The following is a 23,425-nucleotide window of genomic DNA, read 5'->3' as shown; positions in this document are numbered from 1 at the left end:
GACCTGTGAAAGGATTTTTGATATCTTTAATACTGTTGCCATGGCAACGCTTCAAACTTTAATATTCTTTTTTGATGCTTTTGAGACTCTTAACATACTTGAAATTGGATGAAACTCGACAGACACATCACATTTATTAGCCCGTAGACATGTGCAAAGTTTCAGAAACGGGCGTGGTGAGGGGCTCAGTAGCGCCACCTTTAGTCATAAGTGGGGGGGTTAGTTTTATCAACAGCAACAAAACTTGGTATGTGTATTGTTCTCATCAAGACGGACAACTTTCTAATTTACATGAACTTTCTCCAACCAACAGGAAGAGAGATATTTTGGTTTGAATGTGGATTTTCTGAAGAATTTTCTCTCCCTCTCTCTGTGTCTCTGTGTGTGTGAGGGGAGGGGGGGATTTGTTTATTGCTTTTATTGAGTTTTTCAAGGTTTCAGGGGCTTTTGGGGTCCTTAACGTGCTCAAAAACTCTTGAAACTTTGCACACAGGTCAGAACCTGCGGCCATCAGGGCCGGGCTGAAGCTGGTACCCGGGCGTGGCAGGGGGGGTCAACAGCGCCCCCTTGAATTGGGTCCGAAAACTTGGTCCATAGATCAAACACGCTTGCATGAATTAATATGAAACTCGGTACACATATAGATCTCATCGGGCCGAACAACCCTCCCCTGGTCAAGTTTTACGCCAGCCCAACAGGAAGTCGGCTATTATGGGTTGTTTGGAAAACGCTTGCTGTGGAATGCGAAGTACTCCTCCTAGAGAATTCATCCAATCCCCACCAAACTCGGTGTGCATGAAGTCAAGACATTGAGGATTCTAAATTGCGGACGGATTTTTGATATCTCGAACGGTTTGGCCGTGGCGAGGAAACGAATTTATGGCGAGAAAAGAGAAACACGAAGTGGAATAACTTCTGCATACATTAACTGATCTTGATGAAACTTCAGCAGTGTGTTCGTGGTAAGAGGCCGATCAGATGGATGTAACTATTGTGAGTCAAAGTTATAGCGCCACCAACTGGCAGCAGGAAGTGTGTCACTTTCAAAATGCTTTTGACAAAAGTGGGGGGGTTAGTTTTACCCACAGTTACAAAAATCAGTACGTACATTGGTCTCATCGAGCCGGACAACTTTCTAATATACAGTTATTAGCTTCGACCAATAGGAAGTCAGATATTTTGGTTTGAATGTGGATTTATTCGCAAATTCAGCCTCTGCTTTTTACCCACTCCTGCTAAGTGTTTTTTTTTTTTATTCACACCAAACTTTTTTAACACGATGAAAATACATTAAAGATGCTAAATTGTGAACGGATATTAAATATTTCAAACGGTTTTGACATGGCGAGGGATTAAAATAATGTCAAAAAAGGAATCAGAAAACATCTCATATCTTCTTAAAATTTAATTATACACCATTTATTTTTATATAAAATTATACAAATATCAGAACTAAACCGAAACAGAACTAGTTTTGGGTTTATTCAGTTTTTTTCAATTCAAGAATTATGTACAAGTTTAAAATCAGCCAGAATGCGCTATTTAGTAAAAAAAAAAAGTCATACATAGGGCTATACTGCCCTCTTGTGTTCAAAATCAGGTAGGCCCATTGTATATTGTATTTATATATAAATATAATAGCGATGTGACTGAGAATTTTTTCCCACTGGTTAATCGATGTGTGACACCGCGGCGGGGGCTTTTAAATCGCTAACTTAAAGGGATACTCCACTTTAAATTGAAAATTCTGTCATCAAATACTCACCCTCATGTTGTTTCAATCCTTTATTAATTTCTTTCTTCTGCTGAACAGAAAGGAAGATATTTAGAAGAATGTCAGTAACCAGACAGTTTCTGGTCTCATTGACTTCCATAGTATACATTTTTTCCTACTATGGAAGTCAATGGGATCAGAAACTGTCTGGTTACTGACATTCTCCTAAATATCTTCCTTTCTGTTCAGCAGAAGAAAGAAATTCATAAAGGATTAAAACAACATGAGGGTGAGTATATGATGACAGAATTTTCATTTTAAAGTGGAGTATCCCTTTAAAAGCGAAAGTGAAATACGGACGTCCAGTAGGAATGAACTAAAAAACATTCACTCTGTTCTGCTCGTTCCTCGCTGTAGACGCGTTATTGCCCATGCAGCCGTGAGCATTTTAGTTTCATTTAAAAAATAGCGCCATTTCGGGGGTGGGATTGCTTGAATGTTTTTTTTACAAAAGCACAATGTTGTGTTTTATTGCGAGTGTACATAAATATAAGTAAACACAGTGCAGTTTAAATGATGTCCTGTATGAACAAACCGACGGAGTAGCCTATGTTTTTATGTTTCCACTGTTCGATCGCGCCCATGCCTCACACACACACACACACTGTGCATTTCAGCATTGCAATCTTGACATCGCAGCCGGTTCATTACAGCCGTAATAAAATATAATAATAAATATAAATAGTCAACCTATTTGCAGCAAATGATAGTAGATTTTAGATCAATATATTTGTTTTCCTTACAATTTTAATTAACACTAACTTTATTCTCATCTGAGTTATAAATTATTTATTTCTGTATAAAATAATACTACCATTAAAAAATACATTTGATTGTCTTACATTTACATTTATTCATTTTAGCTGACACTTTTATCCAAAGCGACTTACAATTGCTATATATGTCAGAGGTCGCACGCCTCTGGAGCAACTAGGGGTTAAGTGTCTTGCTCAGGGACACATTGGTGTCTCACAGTGGATTCGAACCCAGGTCTCTCACACCAAAGGCATGTGTCTTATCCATTGCGCCACACCACCCCTTTTTTAATCAATGGAGAATGTGTGACTTAAAAATAAACAGATTAGTGCTCGGTTTGAGGACAAGAAATGAAAACCAATGCAATATGATGAATGTCCAAAAACGTTTGCTCTTCTCTGCCCGTTCCTCGCCTCGCCATATATATATATATATATATATATATATATATATATATACATATACATAAATATAAATATATATATATATATATATATATTTATATATTTATTTATTTATTTTTATATATATATATATATATATATATATATAAATAAATATAGCTGCGAGCAGCGATGGAGGGCCCAAGGCGGTGACACCGCCACCCCGGTGGCTTTAGTGTAACTAAAGGCACCAGGGTGGCGGTGCCACCGGCTTGGGCCCGCAATCGCTGCTCGCAGCTATATTTATTATTATTTTTCTTACGACTATTTAGGCATTTTTGGGGCCCTTAACATGCTCAAAAACTCTTGAAACTTTGCACACGAGTCAGAACCCGCGGCCATCAGGGCCGGGCTGAAGCTGGTACCCGGGCGTGGCAGGGGGGCTCGACAGCGCCCCCTGGAACAGGGTCCGAAAACTTGGTCCATAAATCAAACACGCTTGCATGTAATAATATGAAACTCGGTACACATATAGATCTCATCGGGCCGCACAACTTTCATGCTCTAAGTTTTACGCCAGCCCAACAGGAAGTCGACTATTTAGGGTTGTTTGGAAATGCATGCTTAGGAATTTGAAACACTTCTCTTAGGGAATTCACCCGGTCAGCACCAAACTCTGTGTGCATGAAGTCAAGACATTGAGGATGAAAAATTGCCAGGGGATTTTTGATATCTCGAACGGTTTGGCTGTGGCGAGGAAACGAATTTATGGCGAATAATGGGACACAGGAAGTGTATTATAACTTCTGCATACATTGACGGATCTTGATAAAACTTCAGCAGTGTGTTCGTGGTCAGAGGCTGATCACATTGATGTGACTATTGTGAGTCAAAATTATAGCGCCACCTACTGGCAGCAAGAAGTGTGTCACTTTCAAAATGCTTTGAAATCACCCTCTTATTTTTACCCGATTTGCTTCAAACTTTATCTGTATAATGTAAACACACGGCAGATGTAGACCTGTGAAAGGATTATTGATATCTTAGATACTGTTGCCGTGGCAACGCATCAAACTTTAATTTTCTTTTTGGATGCTTTTGAGACTCTTAAGATGCTTGAAATTGGATGAAACTCGACAGACACATCACATTTATTAGCCCGTAGACATGTGCAAAGTTTCAGAAACGGGCGTGGTGAGGGGCTCAGTAGCGCCACCTTTAGTCATAAATGGGGCGGTTAGTTTTATCAACAGCAACAAAACTTGGTATGTGTATTGTTCTCATCAAGACGGACAACTTTCTAATTGACATTAACCATCTCTGACCAACAGGAAGAGAGATATTTTGGTTTGAATGTGGATTTTCTGAAGAATTTTCTCTCCCTCTCTCTGTGTCTGTGTGTGTGTGAGGGGAGGGGGGGGATTTGACTATTGCTTTTATATTGTTAATCAAGGTTTCAGGGGCTTTTGGGGTCCTTAACATGCTCAAAAACTCTTGAAACTTTGCACACAGGTCAGAACCCACGGCCATCAGGGCCGGGCTGAAGCTGGTACCCGGGCGTGGCTGGGGGGCTCAACAGCGCCCCCTTGAACGGGGTTCTAAAACTTGATCCATATATCAAACACGCTCGCATGAATTAATATGAAACTCGGTACACATATAGATCTCATCGGGCCGAACAACTTTACCCCGGTCAAGTTTTACGCCAGCCCAACAGGAAGTCGGCTATTATGGGTTGTTTGGAAAACGCTTGCTGTGGAATGTGAAATACTCCTCCTAGAAAATTCACCGTGTCCCCTTCAAACTCGGTGTGCATGTAGTCAAGACTTTGAGGATGCTAAATTGCGGACGGATTTTTGATATCTCGAACGGTTTGGCTGTGGCGAGGAATCGAATTTATGGCGAGAAAAGAGAAACACGGAAGTGGAATAACTTCTGCATACATTAACTGATCTTGATGAAACTTCAGCAGTGTGTTCGTGGTAAGAGGCCGATCAGATGGATGTAGCTATTGTGAGTCAAAGTTATAGCGCCACCAACTGGCAGCAGGAAGTGTGTCACTTTCAACATGCTTTTGACAAAAGTGGGGGGGTTACTTTTAACTACAGTAAAGAAAAAATAGTTTGTATATTGTTCTCATCAAGCCGGACAACTTTCTAATTTACATTCAATAGCTCTGGCCATCAGGAAGTCAGATATTTTGGTCTGAATGTGAATTTTTTTGCAAAATCAGCCTCTGAATTTTTAGCCACTCCTCTTAAACTATTTATTTTATTCGTACCAAACTTTTTCAACATGATGAAACTACATTAAATATGCTAAATTGTGAATGGATAATAAATATCTCAAACGGTTTTGCTATCTCAACATGATGAAACTACATTAAATATGCTAAATTGTGAATGGATAATAAATATCTCAAACGGTTTTGCTATGGCGAGGGATTAAAGTAAAAATCTTCTAAAAATGTAATTATATACCATTTATTTCTATATAAAAGTATACAAATATCACAACTAAACCCATTTTATTCTGTTTTTGCAATTCAAGAAGAATGAAAAAGTTAAAAACAGGCTATTTAGTGCTATTTGGTTCAACAAAAAAGCAAACATAGGGCTATACTGCCCTCTTGTGTCCAAAAGGACATCAAAATAGTATATAAAACTTTTTACCAGGTAGGCCAATATTGTATTTAAATATACATTTATTAGGTATGTGTCTGAGGATATTTTCCCACCGGTTAATCGACGTGTGACACGAGTGGGTGCTTTTAAATCGCTAATATAATAGTGAAAGAAAAATAATGATAATGTTGCACACACAAATCACACACATGTGGGAAAGAATGATGCTTTTAAACAACACTAAACCGCCATTAGGTGTCGCCAGGCATCCATCTTAATAAGCGAGTCATTGATTCATTCGTTCAAACGATTCGTTCGAATGAGTCGATCATGATTAAGACAGATGTTTATGGATTGATCATTCAATCTTTGAGTCAACCGATTCGTTAAAAATGCTGAATCATTCAGTTATGAGAAAACACGTGATGCGTGATGGTTCTGCCGTGATCTTTGTTTAACTATTTTCGCTGCTGAAACAGAACAAAAACAGTCAACATTGCATCTAAAATGTAAGTGACTTAATTGTAACTGTTTATTAACCTGTTGTATGAAATCTAGGGGTGGGAGAAAAAATTGATTCTTAGATGCATCGCGATGCGGACGTGGACGATTCTGAATCGATTCACAAATGTCAAAAAATCGATTCTCTAAAAAAATATTTTTCTAATAACGTAATATTGACGGAAGGCAAAAGGCGGAACTCTAAGCGGACGTGCGTGCAGTCTGTGGCGCGCACATAACAGAGAAGTTTCTTCTGCTCACCAAGGCTGCATTTATTTGATTAAAAATACAAACAAAAACAGTAATATTGTAAAATAGTATTCCAATTTAAAACAGCTGCTTTCTATTTTAATATATTTTAAACTGTTATTTATTCCTGTGATCAAAGCTGAGTTTTCAGCATCATTACTCCAGTCGTCACTGTCACATGATCCTTCAGAAATTATTCTAATATGATGATTGATACTCAAGAAACATTCATTATTATTTTAAATGTCGAAAACAGTTGTGTACAGTCTTTGATGAATAGAAAGTTCAAAAGAACAGCATTTATCTGAAATCTAAAGCTTTTGTAACGTTAAACACTACCGCTCAAAAGTTTGTGGTTAGTAATAATTAAAATTTTATTTTTGGGGGAAAGAAATAAAATAAATCAGTACTTTTATTTATGAAGGATGAGTTAAACTGATCAACAGTTACAGTAAAGACATTTATAATGTTAAAAATATATATATTTGAAATATATGCTGTTCTTTTGAACTTTACATTCATCAAAGCATTTTGAAAAAAAAAAAAATCTGTACACAACTGTTTTCAACATTGAAAATAATAATGAATATTTATTGAGCATCAATCATCATATTAGTATGATTTCTGAAGGATCATGTGACACTGAAGACTGGAGTAATGATGCTGAAAACTCAACTTTGATCACAGAAATGAATTACTATGTAAAATATTTTAAAATTGAAAACAGCTGTTTTAAATTGGAATAATATTTCACAATATTACTGTTTTTGTTTGTATTTTTAATCAATAAATGCAGCCTTGGTGAGCAGAAGAGACTTCTCCTAAAAACATTAAAAATCTTACTGACCCCAAACTTTTGAACAATATATATATATATATATATATATATATATATATATATATATATATATATAAATATAGCTGCGAGCAGCGATGGAGGGCCAAAGCCGGCGGTACCGCCACCCCGGTGCCTTTCGGTAACTAAAGGCACCGGGGTTGCGGTGCCACCGGCTTGGGCCCGTAATCGCTGCTCGCAGCTATATTTATTATTATTATTATTGTTGTTCAAGGGTTCGGGGGCTTTTGGGGCCTTTAACGTGCTCAAAAACTCATGAAACTTTGCACACAGGTCAGAACCTGCGGCCATTAGGGCCGGGCTGAAGCTGGTACCCGGGCGTGGCAGGGGGGCTCAACAGCGCCCCCTGGAACGGAATCCGAACACTTGTCCATAAATCAAACACACTTGCATATAATAATATGAAACTCGGAACAGATATAGATCTCATCGGGCCGAACAACTTTCGTGCTCTAAGTTTTACGCCAGCCCAACAGGAAGTCGGCTATTATGGGTTGTTTGGAAACGCATGCTGTGGAATTTAATGTACTCCTCCTAGGGAATTCATCCAATCGGCTCCAAACTCGGTCAGCATGAAGTCAAGACATTGAGGATGCTAAATTGCGGACGGATTTTTGATATCTCGAACGGTTTGGCCGTGGCGAGGAAACGAATTTATGGCGAATAATGGAAACAGGAAGTGTGTTATAACTTCTGCATACATTAACTGATCTTGATTAAACTTCAGCAGTGTGTTCGTTGTAAGAGGCCGATCACATGGATGTGACTATTGTGAGTCAAAGTTATAGCGCCACCAACTGGCAGCAGGAAGTGTGTCCCTTTCAAAATGCTTTGAAATCACCCTCTTATTTTTACCCGATTTGCTTCAAACTTTATGTGTATAATGTAAACACACGGCAGATGTAGACCTGTGAAAGGATTTTTGATATCTTTAATACTGTTGCCATGGCAACGCTTCAAACTTTAATATTCTTTTTTGATGCTTTTGAGACTCTTAACATACTTGAAATTGGATGAAACTCGACAGACACATCACATTTATTAGCCCGTAGACATGTGCAAAGTTTCAGAAACGGGCGTGGTGGAATGGGTCAGTAGCGCCACCTTTAGTCAAAAATGGGGGTTTAGTTTTTCCTAGAATCACAAAACTTGGTATGTGTATTGTTCTCATCAAGACGGACAACTTTCTAATTTACATGAACCATCTCCGACCAACAGGAAGAGAGATATTTTGGTTTGAATGTGGATTTTCTGAAGAATTTTCTCTCCCTCTCTCTGTGTCTGTGTGTGTGTGAGGGGAGGGGGGGATTTGACTCTTGCTTTTATATTGTTAATCAAGGTTTCAGGGGCTTTTGGGGTCCTTAACGTGCTCAAAAACTCTTGAAACTTTGCACACAGGTCAAAACCCACGGCCATCAGGGCCGGGCTGAAGCTGGTACCCGGGCGTGGCTGGGGGGCTCAACAGCGCCCCCTTGAACGGGGTTCTAAAACTTGATCCATATATCAAACACGCTCGCATGAATTAATATGAAACTCGGTACACATATAGATCTCATCGGGCCGAACAACTTTACCCCGGTCAAGTTTTACGCCAGCCCAACAGGAAGTCGGCTATTATGGGTTGTTTGGAAAACGCTTGCTGTGGAATGTGAAATACTCCTCCTAGAAAATTCACCGTGTCCCCTTCAAACTCGGTGTGCATGTAGTCAAGACTTTGAGGATGCTAAATTGCGGACGGATTTTTGATATCTCGAACGGTTTGGCTGTGGCGAGGAATCGAATTTATGGCGAGAAAAGAGAAACACGGAAGTGGAATAACTTCTGCATACATTAACTGATCTTGATGAAACTTCAGCAGTGTGTTCGTGGTAAGAGGCCGATCAGATGGATGTAGCTATTGTGAGTCAAAGTTATAGCGCCACCAACTGGCAGCAGGAAGTGTGTCACTTTCAACATGCTTTAGACAAAAGTGGGGGGGTTAGTTTTAACTACAGTAAAGAAAAAATAGTTTTTATATTGTTCTCATCAAGCCGGACAACTTTCTAATTTACATTCAATAGCTCTGGCCATCAGGAAGTCAGATATTTTGGTCTGAATGTGAATTTTTTTGCAAAATCAGCCTCTGAATTTTTAGCCACTCCTCTTAAACTATTTATTTTATTCGTACCAAACTTTTTCAACATGATGAAACTACATTAAATATGCTAAGTTGTGAATGGATAATAAATATCTCAAACGGTTTTGCTATGGCGAGGGATTAATGTCCAAAAAGGAAACACTAAAAATCTTCTAAAAATGTAATTATATACCATTTATTTCTATATAAAAGAATGCAAATATCACAACTAAACCCATTTTATTCTGTTTTTGCAATTCAAGAAGAATGAAAAAGTTAAAAACAGGCTATTTAGTGCTATTTGGTTCAACAAAAAAGCAAACATAGGGCTATACTGCCCTCTTGTGTCCAAAAGGACATCAAAATAGTATATAAAACTTTTTACCAGGTAGGCCAATATTGTATTTAAATATACATTTATTAGGTATGTGTCTGAGGATATTTTCCCACCGGTTAATCGACGTGTGACACGAGTGGGTGCTTTTAAATCGCTAATATAATAGTGAAAGAAAAATAATGATAATGTTGCACACACAAATCACACACATGTGGGAAAGAATAAACAACACTAAACCGCCATTAGGTGTCGCCAGGCATCCATCTTAATAAGCGAGTCATTGATTCATTCGTTCAAACGATTCGTTCGAATGAGTCGATCATGATTAAGACAGATGTTTATGGATTGATCATTCAATCTTTGAGTCAACCGATTCGTTAAAAATGCTGAATCGTTCAGTTATGAGAAAACACGTGATAAGTGATGGTTCTGCCGTGATCTTTGTTGAACTATTTTCGCTGCTGAAACAGAACAAAAACAGTCAACATTGCATCTAAAATGTAAGTGACTTAATTGTAACTGTTTATTTGTATGAAATCTAGGGGTGGGAGAAAAAAATTATTCTTAGATGCATCGCGATGCGGACGTGGACGATTCTGAATCGATTCACAAATGTCAAAAAATCGATTCTCTAAAAAAATATTTTTCTAATAACGTAATATTGACGGAAGGCAAAAGGCGGAACTCTAAGCGGACGTGCGTGCAGTCTGTGGCGCGCACATAACAGAGAAGTTTCTTCTGCTCACCAAGGCTGCATATATTTGATTAAAAATACAAACAAAAACAGTAATATTGTAAAATATTATTCCAATTTAAAACAGCTGCTTTCTATTTTAATATATTTTAAACTGTTATTTATTCCTGTGATCAAAGCTGAGTTTTCAGCATCATTACTCCAGTCGTCACTGTCACATGATCCTTCAGAAATTATTCTAATATGATGATTGATACTCAAGAAACATTCATTATTATTTTAAATGTCGAAAACAGTTGTGTACAGTCTTTGATGAATAGAAAGTTCAAAAGAACAGCATTTATCTGAAATCTAAAGCTTTTGTAACGTTAAACACTACCGCTCAAAAGTTTTGGGTTAGTAATAATTAAAATGTTATTTTTGGGGTAAATAAATAAAATAAATCAGTACTTTTATTTATGAAGGATGTGATCAACAGTTACAGTAAAGACATTTATAATGTTAAAAAAATATATATTTGAAATATATGCTGTTCTTTTGAACTAACATTCATCAAAGCATTTTGAAAAAAAAAATCTGTACACAACTGTTTTCAACATTGAAAATAATAATGAATATTTATTGAGCATCAATCATCATATTAGTATGATTTCTGAAGGATCATGTGACACTGAAGACTGGAGTAATGATGCTGAAAACTCAACTTTGATCACAGAAATGAATTACTATGTAAAATATTTAAAAATTGAAAACAGCTGTTTTAAATTGGAATAATATTTCACAATATTACTGTTTTTGTTTGTATTTTTAATCAATAAATGCAGCCTTGGTGAGCAGAAGAGACTTCTCCTAAAAACATTAAAAATCTTACTGACCCCAAACTTTTGAACAATAATATATATATATATATATATATATATATATATATATATATATACATATATATGTATGTGTGTGTATGTATGTATATATATATATATATATATATATATATATATATATAAATATAGCTGCGAGCAGCGATGGAGGGCCCAAGCCGGCGGTACCGCCACCCCGGTGCCTTTAGGTAACTAAAGGCATCGGGGTTGCGGTGCCACCGGCTTGGGCCCGTAATCGCTGCTCGCAGCTATATTTTATTATTATTATTTATTATTTTTCTGTCAACCTTTCGGGCACTTTTGGGGCTCTTATCATGCTCGAAAACTCTTAAAACTTTGCACACAGGTCAGGACCCGCGGCCATCAGGGCCGGGCTGAAGCTGGTACCCGGGCGTGGCAGGGGGGCTCAACAGCGCCCCCTTGAACAGGGTCCGAAAACTTGGTCCATAAATCAAACACGCTTGCATATAATAATATGAAACTCGGTACACATATAGATCTCATCGGGCCAAACAACTTTCGTACTTTTACTTTTTACGCCAGCCAAACAGGAAGTCGGCTATTATGGGTTGTTTGGAAAACGCATGCTGTGGAATTTGATGTACTCCTCCTAGGAAATTCATCCATTCGCCTCAAAACTCGGTGTGCATGAAGTCAAGACATTGAGGATGATAAATTGCGGACGGATTTTTGATATCTCGAACGGTTTGGCCGAGGCGAGGAAACGAATTTATGGCGAATAATGGGACACAGGAAGTGTGTTATAACTTCTGCATACATTAACTGATCTTGATTAAACTTCAGCAGTGTGTTCGTGGTCAGAGGCCGATCACATTGATGTGACTATTGTGAGTCAAAGTTATAGCGCCACCAACTGGCAGCAGGAAGTGTGTCACTTTCAAAATGCTTTGAAATCACCCTCTTATTTTTACCCGATTTGCTTCAAACTTTATGTGTATAATGTAAACACACGGCAGATGTAGACCTGTGAAAGGATTTTTGATATCTTTAATACTGTTGCCATGGCAACGCATCAAACATCAATATTCTTTTTTGATGCTTTTGAGACTCTTAGCATGCTTGAAATTGCATGAAACTCGACAGACACATTACATTTATTACCTAGTAGACATGTGCAAAGTTTCAGAAACGGGCGTGGTGAGGGGCTCAGTAGCGCCACCTTTAGTCATAAGTGGGGGGGTTAGTTTTATCAACAGCAACAAAACTTGGTATGTGTATTGTTCTCATCAAGACGGACAACTTTCTAATTTACATTAACCATCTCCGACCATCAGGAATAGAGATATTTTGGTTTGAATGTGGATTTTCTGAAGAATTTTCTCTCCCTCTCTCTGTGTCTGTGTGTGTGTGAGGGGAGGGGGGGGGGGGATTTGACTATTGCTTTTACATTGTTAATCAAGGTTTCAGGGGCTTTTGGGGTCCTTAACGTGCTCAAAAACTCTTGAAACTTTGCACACAGGTCAGAACCCACGGCCATCAGGGCCGGGCTGAAGCTGGTACCCGGGCGTGGCTGGGGGGCTCAACAGCGCCCCCTTGAACGGGGTTTTAAAACTTGGTCCATATATCAAACACGCTTGCATGAATTAATATGAAACTCGGTACACATATAGATCTCATCGTGCCGAACAACTTTCCCCTGGTCAAGTTTTACGCCAGCCCAACAGGAAGTCGGCTATTATGGGTTGTTTGGAAAACGCTTGCTGTGGAATGTGAAATACTCCTCCTAGAAAATTCACCGTGTCCCCTCCAAACTCGGTGTGCATGTAGTCAAGACTTTGAGGATGCTAAATTGCGGACGGATTTTTGATATCTCGAACGGTTTGGCCGTGGCGAGGAATCGAATTTATGGCGAGAAAAGAGAAACACGAAGTGGAATAACTTCTGCATACATTAACTGATCTTGATGAAACTTCAGCAGTGTGTTCGTGGTAAGAGGCCGATCAGATGGATGTAGCTATTGTGATTCAAAGTTATAGCGCCACCAACTGGCAGCAGGAAGTGTGTCACTTTCAACATGCTTTTGACAAAAGTGGGGGGGTTAGTTTTAACTACAGTAAAAAAAAGTTCATATATTGATCTCATCGACCCGGACAACTTTCTAATTTAAAGTCATTAGCTCTGACCATCAGGAAGTCAGATATTTTGGTCTGAATGTGGATTTTTTTGCAAAATCAGCCTCTGAATTTTTAGCCACCTTTATCTAAGTGGTTTATTTTATTCCCACCAAACTTTTTCAACATGATAAAAATATATTAATGATGCTAAATTGTGAACGGATAATAAATATCTCAAACGGTTTTGCTATGGCGAGGGATTAAAGTATTGTCTAAAAAGCTAACACTCAAAGGGTCATATATTCTAAAAATGTAATTATACACCATTTATTACTATATAAAAGTATACAAATATCAGAACTTAACTCATTTTATTCTTTTTTTTCAATTTAAGAATGAAGTTTAAGTTTAAAAACTGCCAGAATGGTTGTTTAGTCTCAACAATAAATAAATAAAGTCAAACATAGTGCTATACTGCCCTCTTGTGTTCAAAATCAGGTAGGCCTATTATATCTATATAAAAATATACTAGGTATGTGACGGTGGGAATATTTTACCACCGGTTAACTGACGTGTGACACCGCTGGGGGCTTTTTAATCGCTAACTTAAAAACGAAAGTAAAATATGTTCGTCCGCACGGACATTGATAATGGTGCGGAGCAGAGCGAGCGTTTTCAATAAATTTCTATGGAAGGAGGAATGACCTAAAAAACGTTGACTCTGTTCTGCTCGTTCCTCGCTGAGGACGCGCACCATTATGAATGCCTGTGCAGCCGTGAGCATTTTAGTTTCATTTTCTAGGCGGATTGCTTAAATGTATTTTAAAAAAGCACAATGTTGTGTTTTTTGCTACTGTACAAAAATATAAGTTAACACTTTGCAGTTTGAATGATGTTCTGAACAAAATGACAGTATGTTTTTATGTGTCCACTGTTCAATCGCGCCCTCGTTTTAGTGATTCCATTTTTTCATTTAAGTTTTTTCATTGTTCTAATCAGGTCAGGCAAGTAAAATTACCTGTGTCTTATCCCTTACATTTTAATATAATATATATACACTACTGTTTGGCGTCAGTAAGATTTTTAAGCGAAGTTTCTTCTGCTCACCAAGGCTGCATTCATTTGATTAAAAATACGAACAAAAACAGTAATATTGTAAAATAGTATTCCAATTTAAAACAGCTGCTTTCTATTTTAATATATTTTAAACTGTTATTTATTCCTGTGATCAAAGCTGAGTTTTCAGCATCATTACTCCAGTCGTCACTGTCACATGATCCTTCAGAAATTATTCTAATATGATGATTGATGCTCAAGAAACATTCATTATTATTTTAAATGTCGAAAACAGTTGTGTACAGTCTTTGATGAATAGAAAGTTCAAAAGAACAGCATTTATCTGAAATCTAAAGCTTTTGTAACATTAAACACTACCGTTCAGAAGTTTGGGGTCAGTAATAATTTAAATTTAAATTTTGGGGGAAAGAAATAAAATAAATCAATACTTTTATTCATCGAGAATGAGTTAAACTGATCAAAAGTTACAGTACAGACATTTATAATGTTAAAAAAAAATTATATTTGAAATAAATGCTGTTCTTTTGAACTTTACATTCATCAACGCATTTTGAAAAAAAATCTGTACACAACTGTTTTCAACATTGAAAATAATAATTAATATTTATTGACCATCAATCATCATATTAGAATGATTTCTGAAGGATCATGTGACACTGAAGACGGGAGTAATGATGCTGAAAACTCAGCTTTGATCACATAAATGAATTACAGTGTAAAATATTTTAAAATGGAAAACAGCTGTTTTAAATTGGAATAATATTTCACAATATTACTGTTTTTGTTTGTATTTTTAATCAAATAAATGCAGCCTTAGTGAGCAGAAGAGACTTCTCCTAAAAACATAAAAAATCTTCCTGACCCCAAACTTCTGAACGGTGTGTGTATATATATATATATATATATATATATATATATATATATATGTTTGTATAATATATATATATATATATATATATATATATATATATATATATAAATATAGCTGCGAGCAGCGATGGAGGGCCAAAGTCGGCGGTACCGCCACCCCGGTGCCTTTAGGTAACTAAAGGCACCGGGGTTGCGGTGCCACCGGCTTGGGCCCGTAATCGCTGCTCGCAGCTATATTTATATATATATATATATATATATATATATATATATATATATATATATATTTATTATTATTATTATTAGGGCCCAAGCCCTGAAGGGGCGAAGGCCCTATTGTTTTCGTTAGGATTATTATTAGGGCCCAAGCCCTGAAAGGGCGAAGGCCCTATTGTTTTCGTTAGGATTATTATTATTATTATTATTATTATTATTGTTCAAGGGTTCGGGGGCTTTTGGGGCCTTTAACGTGCTCAAAAACTCATGAAACTTTGCACATAGGTCAGAAGCTGCGGCCATTAGGGCCGCGCTGAAGATGGTACCTGGGCGTGGCAGGGGGGCTCGACAGCGCCCCCTTGAATGGGGTCCGAGTGCGGTCCGAAAACTTGGTCCATATACCAAACACTCTTGCATGAATTAATATGAAACTCGGTACACATATAGATCTTATTGGGCTGAACAACTTTCGTGCTCTAAGTTTTACGCCAGCCCAACAGGAAGTCGGCTATTATGGGTTGTTTGGAAAACGCATGCTGTGGAATTTGATGTACTCCTCCTAGGAAATTCATCCATTCGCCTCAAAACTCGGTGTGCATGAAGTCAAGACATTGAGGGTGATAAATTGCGGACGGATTTTTGATATCTCGAACGGTTTGGCCAAGGCGAGGAAACGAATTTATGGCGAATAATGGGACACAGGAAGTGTATTATAACTTCTGCATACATTGACTGATCTTGATAAAACTTCAGCAGTGTGTTCGTGGTCAGAGGCCGATCACATTGATGTGACTATTGTGAGTCAAAGTTATAGCGCCACCAACTGGCAGCAGGAAGTGTGTCACTTTCAAAATGCTTTGAAATCACCCTCTTATTTTTACCCGATTTGCTTCAAACTTTATGTGTATAATGTAAACACACGGCAGATGTAGACCTGTGAAAGGATTTTTGATATCTTTAATACTGTTGCCATGGCAACGCTTCAAACTTTAATATTCTTTTTTGATGCTTTTGAGACTCTTAACATACTTGAAATTGGATGAAACTCGACAGACACATCACATTTATTAGCCCGTAGACATGTGCAAAGTTTCAGAAACGGGCGTGGTGAGGGGCTCAGTAGCGCCACCTTTAGTCATAAATTGGGCGGTTAGTTTTATCAACAGCAACAAAACTTGGTATGTGTATTGTTCTCATCAAGACGGACAACTTTCTAATTGACATTAACCATCTCCGACCAACAGGAAGAGAGATATTTTGGTTTGAATGTGGATTTTCTGAAGAATTTTCTCTCCCTCTCTCTGTGTCTGTGTGTGTGTGAGGGGAGGGGGGGGATTTGACTATTGCTTTTATATTGTTAATCAAGGTTTCAGGGGCTTTTGGGGTCCTTAACGTGCTCAAAAACTCTTGAAACTTTGCACACAAGTCAGAACCCCCTGCCATCAGGGACGGGCTGAAGCTGGTACCCGGGCGTGGCAGGGGGGCTCAACAGCGCCCCCTTGAACGGGGTCCCAAAACTTGGTCCATAGATCAAACACGCTTGCATTAATTAATATGAAACTCGGTACACATATAGATCTCATCGGGCCGAACAACTTTCCCCCGGTCAAGTTTTACGCCAGCCCAACAGGAAGTCGGCTATTATGGGTTGCTTGGAAAACGCTTGCTGTGGAATGCGAAGTACTCCTCCTAGAGAATTCATCCAATCCCCACCAAACTCGGTGTGCATGAAGTCAAGACATTGAGGATTCTAAATTGCGGACGGATTTTTGATATCTCGAACGGTTTGGCCGTGGCGAGGAAACGAATTTATGGCGAGAAAAGAGAAACACGAAGTGGTATAACTTCTGCATACATTAACTGATCTTGATGAAACTTCACCAGTGTGTTCGTGGTAAGAGGCCGATCAGATGGATGTAACTATTGTGAGTCAAAGTTATAGCGCCACCAACTGGCAGCAAGAAGTGTGTCACTTTCAAAATGCTTTTGACAAAAGTGGGGGGGTTAGTTTTACCCACAGTTACAAAAATCAGTACGTACATTGGTCTCATCAAGCCGGACAACTTTCTAATATACAGTTATTAGCTTCGACCAATAGGAAGTCAGATATTTTGGTTTGAATGTGGATTTATTTGCAAATTCAGCCTCTGCTTTTTACCCACTCCTGCTAAGTGTTTTTTTTTTATTCACACCAAACTTTTTTAACACGATGAAAATACATTAAAGATGCTAAATTGTGAACGGATATTAAATATTTCAAACGGTTTTGACATGGCGAGGGATTAAAATAATGTCAAAAAATGAAACAGAAAACATCTCATATCTTCTTAAAATTTAATTATACACCATTTATTTTTATATAAAATTATACAAATATCAGAACTAAACCAAAACAGAACTAGTTTTGGGTTTATTCAGTTTTTTTCAATTCAAGAATTATTTACAAGTTTAAAATCAGCCAGAATGCGCTATTTAGTAAAAAAAAAAAGTCATACATAGGGCTATACTGCCCTCTTGTGTTCAAAATCAGGTAGGCCCATTGTATATTGTATTTATATATAAATATAATAGCGATGTGACTGAGAATTTTTTCCCACTGGTTAATTGATGTGTGACACCGCGGCGGGGGCTTTTAAATCGCTAACTTAAAGGGATACTCCACTTTAAATTGAAAATTCTGTCATCATATACTCACCCTCATGTTGTTTCAATCCTTTATTAATTTCTTTCTTCTGCTGAACAGAAAGGAAGATATTTAGAAGAATGTCAGTAACCAGACAGTTTCTGGTCTCATTGACTTCCATAGTATACATTTTTTTCCTACTATGGAAGTCAATGGGATCAGAAACTGTCTGGTTACTGACATTCTCCTAAATATCTTCCTTTCTGTTCAGCAGAAGAAAGAAATTCATAAAGGATTAAAACAACATGAGGGTGAGTATATGGTGACAGAATTTTCATTTTAAAGTGGAGTATCCCTTTAAAAGCGAAAGTGAAATACGGTCGTCCAGTAGGAATGAACTAAAAAAACATTCACTCTGTTCTGCTCGTTCCTCGCTGTAGACGCGTTATTGCCCATGCAGCCGTGAGCATTTTAGTTTCATTTAAAAAATAGTGCCATTTCGGGGGTGGGATTGCTTGAATGTTTTTTTACAAAAGCACAATGTTGTGTTTTATTGCGAGTGTACATAAATATAAGTAAACAGTGCAGTTTAAATGATGTCCTGTATGAACAAACCGACGGAGTAGCCTATGTTTTTATGTTTCCACTGTTCGATCGTGCCCACGCCACACACACACACACACACACACACACACACACACACACACACACACACACACACACACACACACACACACACACACACACACACACACACACACACACACACAAAAACAACAACAACAACAACATATTGTGCATTCCAGCATTGCAATCTTGACATCGCAGCTGGTTCATTACAGCCGTAATAAAATATAATAATAAATATAAAAAGTCAACCTATTTGCAGCAAATGATAGTAGATTTTAGATCAATATATTTGTTTTCCTTACAATTTTAATTAACACTAACTTTATTCTCATCTGAATTATAAATAATTTATTTCTGTATAAAATAATATTACCATTAAAAAATACATTTGATTGTCTTTTTTAATCAATGGAAAATGTGTGACTTAAAAATAAACAGATTAGTGCTCGGTTTGTGGACAAGAAATGAAAACCAATGCAATATGATGAATGTCCAAAAACGTTCGCTCTTCTCTGCCCGTTCCTCGCCTCGCCATATATATATATATATATATATATATATATATATATATATTTTTTTTTTACACATATATATATATATATATATATATACACATATATATATATATATATATATATATATATATATATATAAATATAGCTGCGAGCAGCGATGGAGGGCCCAAGCCGGTGACACCGCCACCCCGGTGGCTTTAGTGTAACTAAAGGCACCAGGGTGGCGGTGCCACCGGCTTGGGCCCGCAATCGCTGCTCGCAGCTATATTTATTATTATTGTTCTTCAAGGGTTCGGGGGCTTTTGGGGCCTTTAACGTGCTCAAAAACTCATGAAACTTTGCACGCAGGTCAGAACGTGCGGCCATTAGGGCCGGGCTGAAGCTGGTACCCGGGCGTGGCAGGGGGGCTCAACAGCGCCCCCTAGAAAACAATCTTAAATCTTGGACACATACAAGAACGTATTAGTATGAAACTCGGTACACATATAGATCTCATCGGGCCGAACAACTTTCGCACTCTAAGTTATTAGCTCTGCCCAACAGGAAGTCAGCTATTATGGGTTGTTTGAAAAACGCATGCTGTGGAATTTAATGTACTCCTCCTAGGGAATTGATCCGATCCACACCAAACTCGGTCAGCATGAAGTCAAGACATTGAGGATGCTAAATTGCGGATGGATTTTTGATATCTCGAACGGTTTGGCCGTGGCGATGAAACGAATTTATAGCGAGAAAAGATAAACAGGAAGTGTGTTATAACTTCTGCATACATTAACTGATCTTGATGAAACTTCCGCAGTGTGTTCGTTGTAAGAGGCCGATCACATGGATGTGACTATTGTGAGTCAAAGTTATAGCGCCACCAACTGGCAGCAGGAAGTGTGTCACTTTCAAAATGCTTTGAAATCACCCTCTTATTTTTACCCGATTTGCTTCAAACTTTATGTGTATAATGTAAACACACGGCAGATGTAGACCTGTGAAAGGTTTATTGATATCTTAAATACTGTTGCCGTGGCAACGCATCAAACTTTAATATTCTTTTCAGATGCTTTTGAGACTCTTAACATACTTGAAATTGGATGAAACTCGACAGACACATCACATTTATTAGCCGGTAGACATGTGCAAAGTTTCAGAAACGGGCGTGGTGAGGGGCTCAGTAGCGCCACCTTTAGTCAAAAATGGGGGCTTAGTTTTAAGTAGAGTCACAAAAATCGTTATGTATATTGTTCTCATCAAGCCGGACAACTTTCTAATTTACATGAACCATCTCCGACCAACAGGAAGAGAGATATTTTGGTTTGAATGTGGATTTTCTGAAGAATTTTCTCTCCCTCTCTCTGTGTCTGTGTGTGTGTGAGGGGAGGGGGGGATTTGACTATTGCTTTTATATTGTTAATCAAGGTTTCAGGGGCTTTTGGGGTCCTTAACGTGCTCAAAAACTCTTGAAACTTTGCACACAGGTCAGAACCCACGGACATCAGGGCCGGGCTGAAGCTGGTACCCGGGCGTGGCTGGGGGGCTCAACAGTGCCCCCTTGAACGGGGTTCTAAAACTTGATCCATATATCAAACACGCTCGCATGAATTAATATGAAACTCGGTACACATATAGATCTCATCGGGCCGAACAACTTTACCCCGGTCAAGTTTTACGCCAGCCCAACAGGAAGTCGGCTATTATGGGTTGTTTGGAAAACGCTTGCTGTGGAATGTGAAATACTCCTCCTAGAAAATTCACCGTGTCCCCTTCAAACTCGGTGTGCATGTAGTCAAGACTTTGAGGATGCTAAATTGCGGACGGATTTTTGATATCTCGAACGGTTTGGCTGTGGCGAGGAATCGAATTTATGGCGAGAAAAGAGAAACACGGAAGTGGAATAACTTCTGCATACATTAACTGATCTTGATGAAACTTCAGCAGTGTGTTCGTGGTAAGAGGCCGATCAGATGGATGTAGCTATTGTGAGTCAAAGTTATAGCGCCACCAACTGGCAGCAGGAAGTGTGTCACTTTCAACATGCTTTTGACAAAAGTGGGGGGGTTACTTTTAACTACAGTAAAGAAAAAATAGTTTGTATATTGTTCTCATCAAGCCGGACAACTTTCTAATTTACATTCAATAGCTCTGGCCATCAGGAAGTCAGATATTTTGGTCTGAATGTGAATTTTTTTGCAAAATCAGCCTCTGAATTTTTAGCCACTCCTCTTAAACTATTTATTTTATTCGTACCAAACTTTTTCAACATGATGAAACTACATTAAATATGCTAAATTGTGAATGGATAATAAATATCTCAAACGGTTTTGCTATGGCGAGGGATTAAAGTAAAAATCTTCTAAAAATGTAATTATATACCATTTATTTCTATATAAAAGTATACAAATATCACAACTAAACCCATTTTATTCTGTTTTTGCAATTCAAGAAGAATGAAAAAGTTAAAAACAGGCTATTTAGTGCTATTTGGTTCAACAAAAAAGCAAACATAGGGCTATACTGCCCTCTTGTGTCCAAAAGGACATCAAAATAGTATATAAAACTTTTTACCAGGTAGGCCAATATTGTATTTAAATATACATTTATTAGGTATGTGTCTGAGGATATTTTCCCACCGGTTAATCGACGTGTGACACGAGTGGGTGCTTTTAAATCGCTAATATAATAGTGAAAGAAAAATAATGATAATGTTGCACACACAAATCACACACATGTGGGAAAGAATGATGCTTTTAAACAACACTAAACCCCCATTAGGTGTCGCCAGGCATCCATCTTAATAAGCGAGTCATTGATTCATTCGTTCAAACGATTCGTTCGAATGAGTCGATCATGATTAAGACAGATGTTTATGGATTGATCATTCAATCTTTGAGTCAACCGATTCGTTAAAAATCCTGAATCGTTCAGTTATGAGAAAACACGTGATGCGTGATGGTTCTGCCGTGATCTTTGTTTAACTATTTTCGCTGCTGAAACAGAACAAAAACAGTCAACATTGCATCTAAAATGTAAGTGACTTAATTGTAACTGTTTATTAACCTGTTGTATGAAATCTAGGGGTGGGAGAAAAAATTGATTCTTAGATGCATCGCGATGCGGACGTGGACGATTCTGAATCGATTCACAAATATCAAAAAATCGATTCTCTAAAAAAATATTTTTCTAATAACGTAATATTGACGGAAGGCAAAAGGCGGAACTCTAAGCGGACGTGCGTGCAGTCTGTGGCGCGCACATAACAGAGAAGTTTCTTCTGCTCACCAAGGCTGCATTTATTTGATTAAAAATACAAACAAAAACAGTAATATTGTAAAATAGTATTCCAATTTAAAACAGCTGCTTTCTATTTTAATATATTTTAAACTGTTATTTATTCCTGTGATCAAAGCTGAGTTTTCAGCATCATTACTCCAGTCGTCACTGTCACATGATCCTTCAGAAATTATTCTAATATGATGATTGATGCTCAAGAAACATTCATTATTATTTTAAATGTCTAAAACAGTTGTGTACAGTCTTTGATGAATAGAAAGTTCAAAAGAACAGCATTTATCTGAAATCTAAAGCTTTTGTAACATTAAACACTACCGTTCAGAAGTTTGGGGTCAATAATAATTTTAATTTTAATTTTGGGGGAAAGAAATAAAATAAATCAATACTTTTATTCATCGAGAATGAGTTAAACTGATCAAAAGTTACAGTACAGACATTTATAATGTTAAAAAAAATTATATTTGAAATAAATGCTGTTCTTTTGAACTTTACATTCATCAACACATTTTGAAAAAAAATCTGTACACAACTGTTTTCAACATTGAAAATAATAATTAATATTTATTGACCATCAATCATCATATTAGAATGATTTCTGAAGGATCATGTGACACTGAAGACGGGAGTAATGATTCTGAAAACTCAGCTTTGATCACATAAATTAATTACAGTGTAAAATATTTTAAAATAGAAAACAGCTGTTTTAAATTGGAATAATATTTCACAATATTACTGTTTTTGTTTGTATTTTTAATCAAATAAATGCAGCCTTGGTGAGCAGAAGAGACTTCTCCTAAAAACATTAAAAATCTTCCTGACCCCAAACTTTTGAACGGTATATATATATATATATATATAAATATAGCTGCGAGCAGCGATGGAGGGCCAAAGCCGGCGGTACCGCCACCCCGGTGCCTACACTAAGGCACCAGGGTGGCGGTGCCACCGGCTTGGGCCCGCAATCGCTGCTCG

At 37.6% G+C, this 23,425-nt stretch overlaps 1 protein-coding gene across 2 annotated transcripts in view; it reads right to left on the bottom strand.

Annotated features, from left to right (window-relative positions):
- The window catches only part of cpne5b (copine Vb), a 213,347-nt gene that overhangs the window by 124,249 nt on the left and 65,673 nt on the right, over positions 1-23,425 (bottom strand). The gene's annotated exons all lie outside the window — the stretch shown is intronic.

This window comes from Rutilus rutilus, assembly GCF_951802725.1.
Source record: "Rutilus rutilus genome assembly, chromosome: 22".
Lineage (NCBI taxonomy): Eukaryota > Metazoa > Chordata > Actinopteri > Cypriniformes > Leuciscidae > Rutilus > Rutilus rutilus.
Note: the sequence above shows the minus strand (reverse complement) of the source record. Positions and strands in the feature narration are given on the sequence as shown.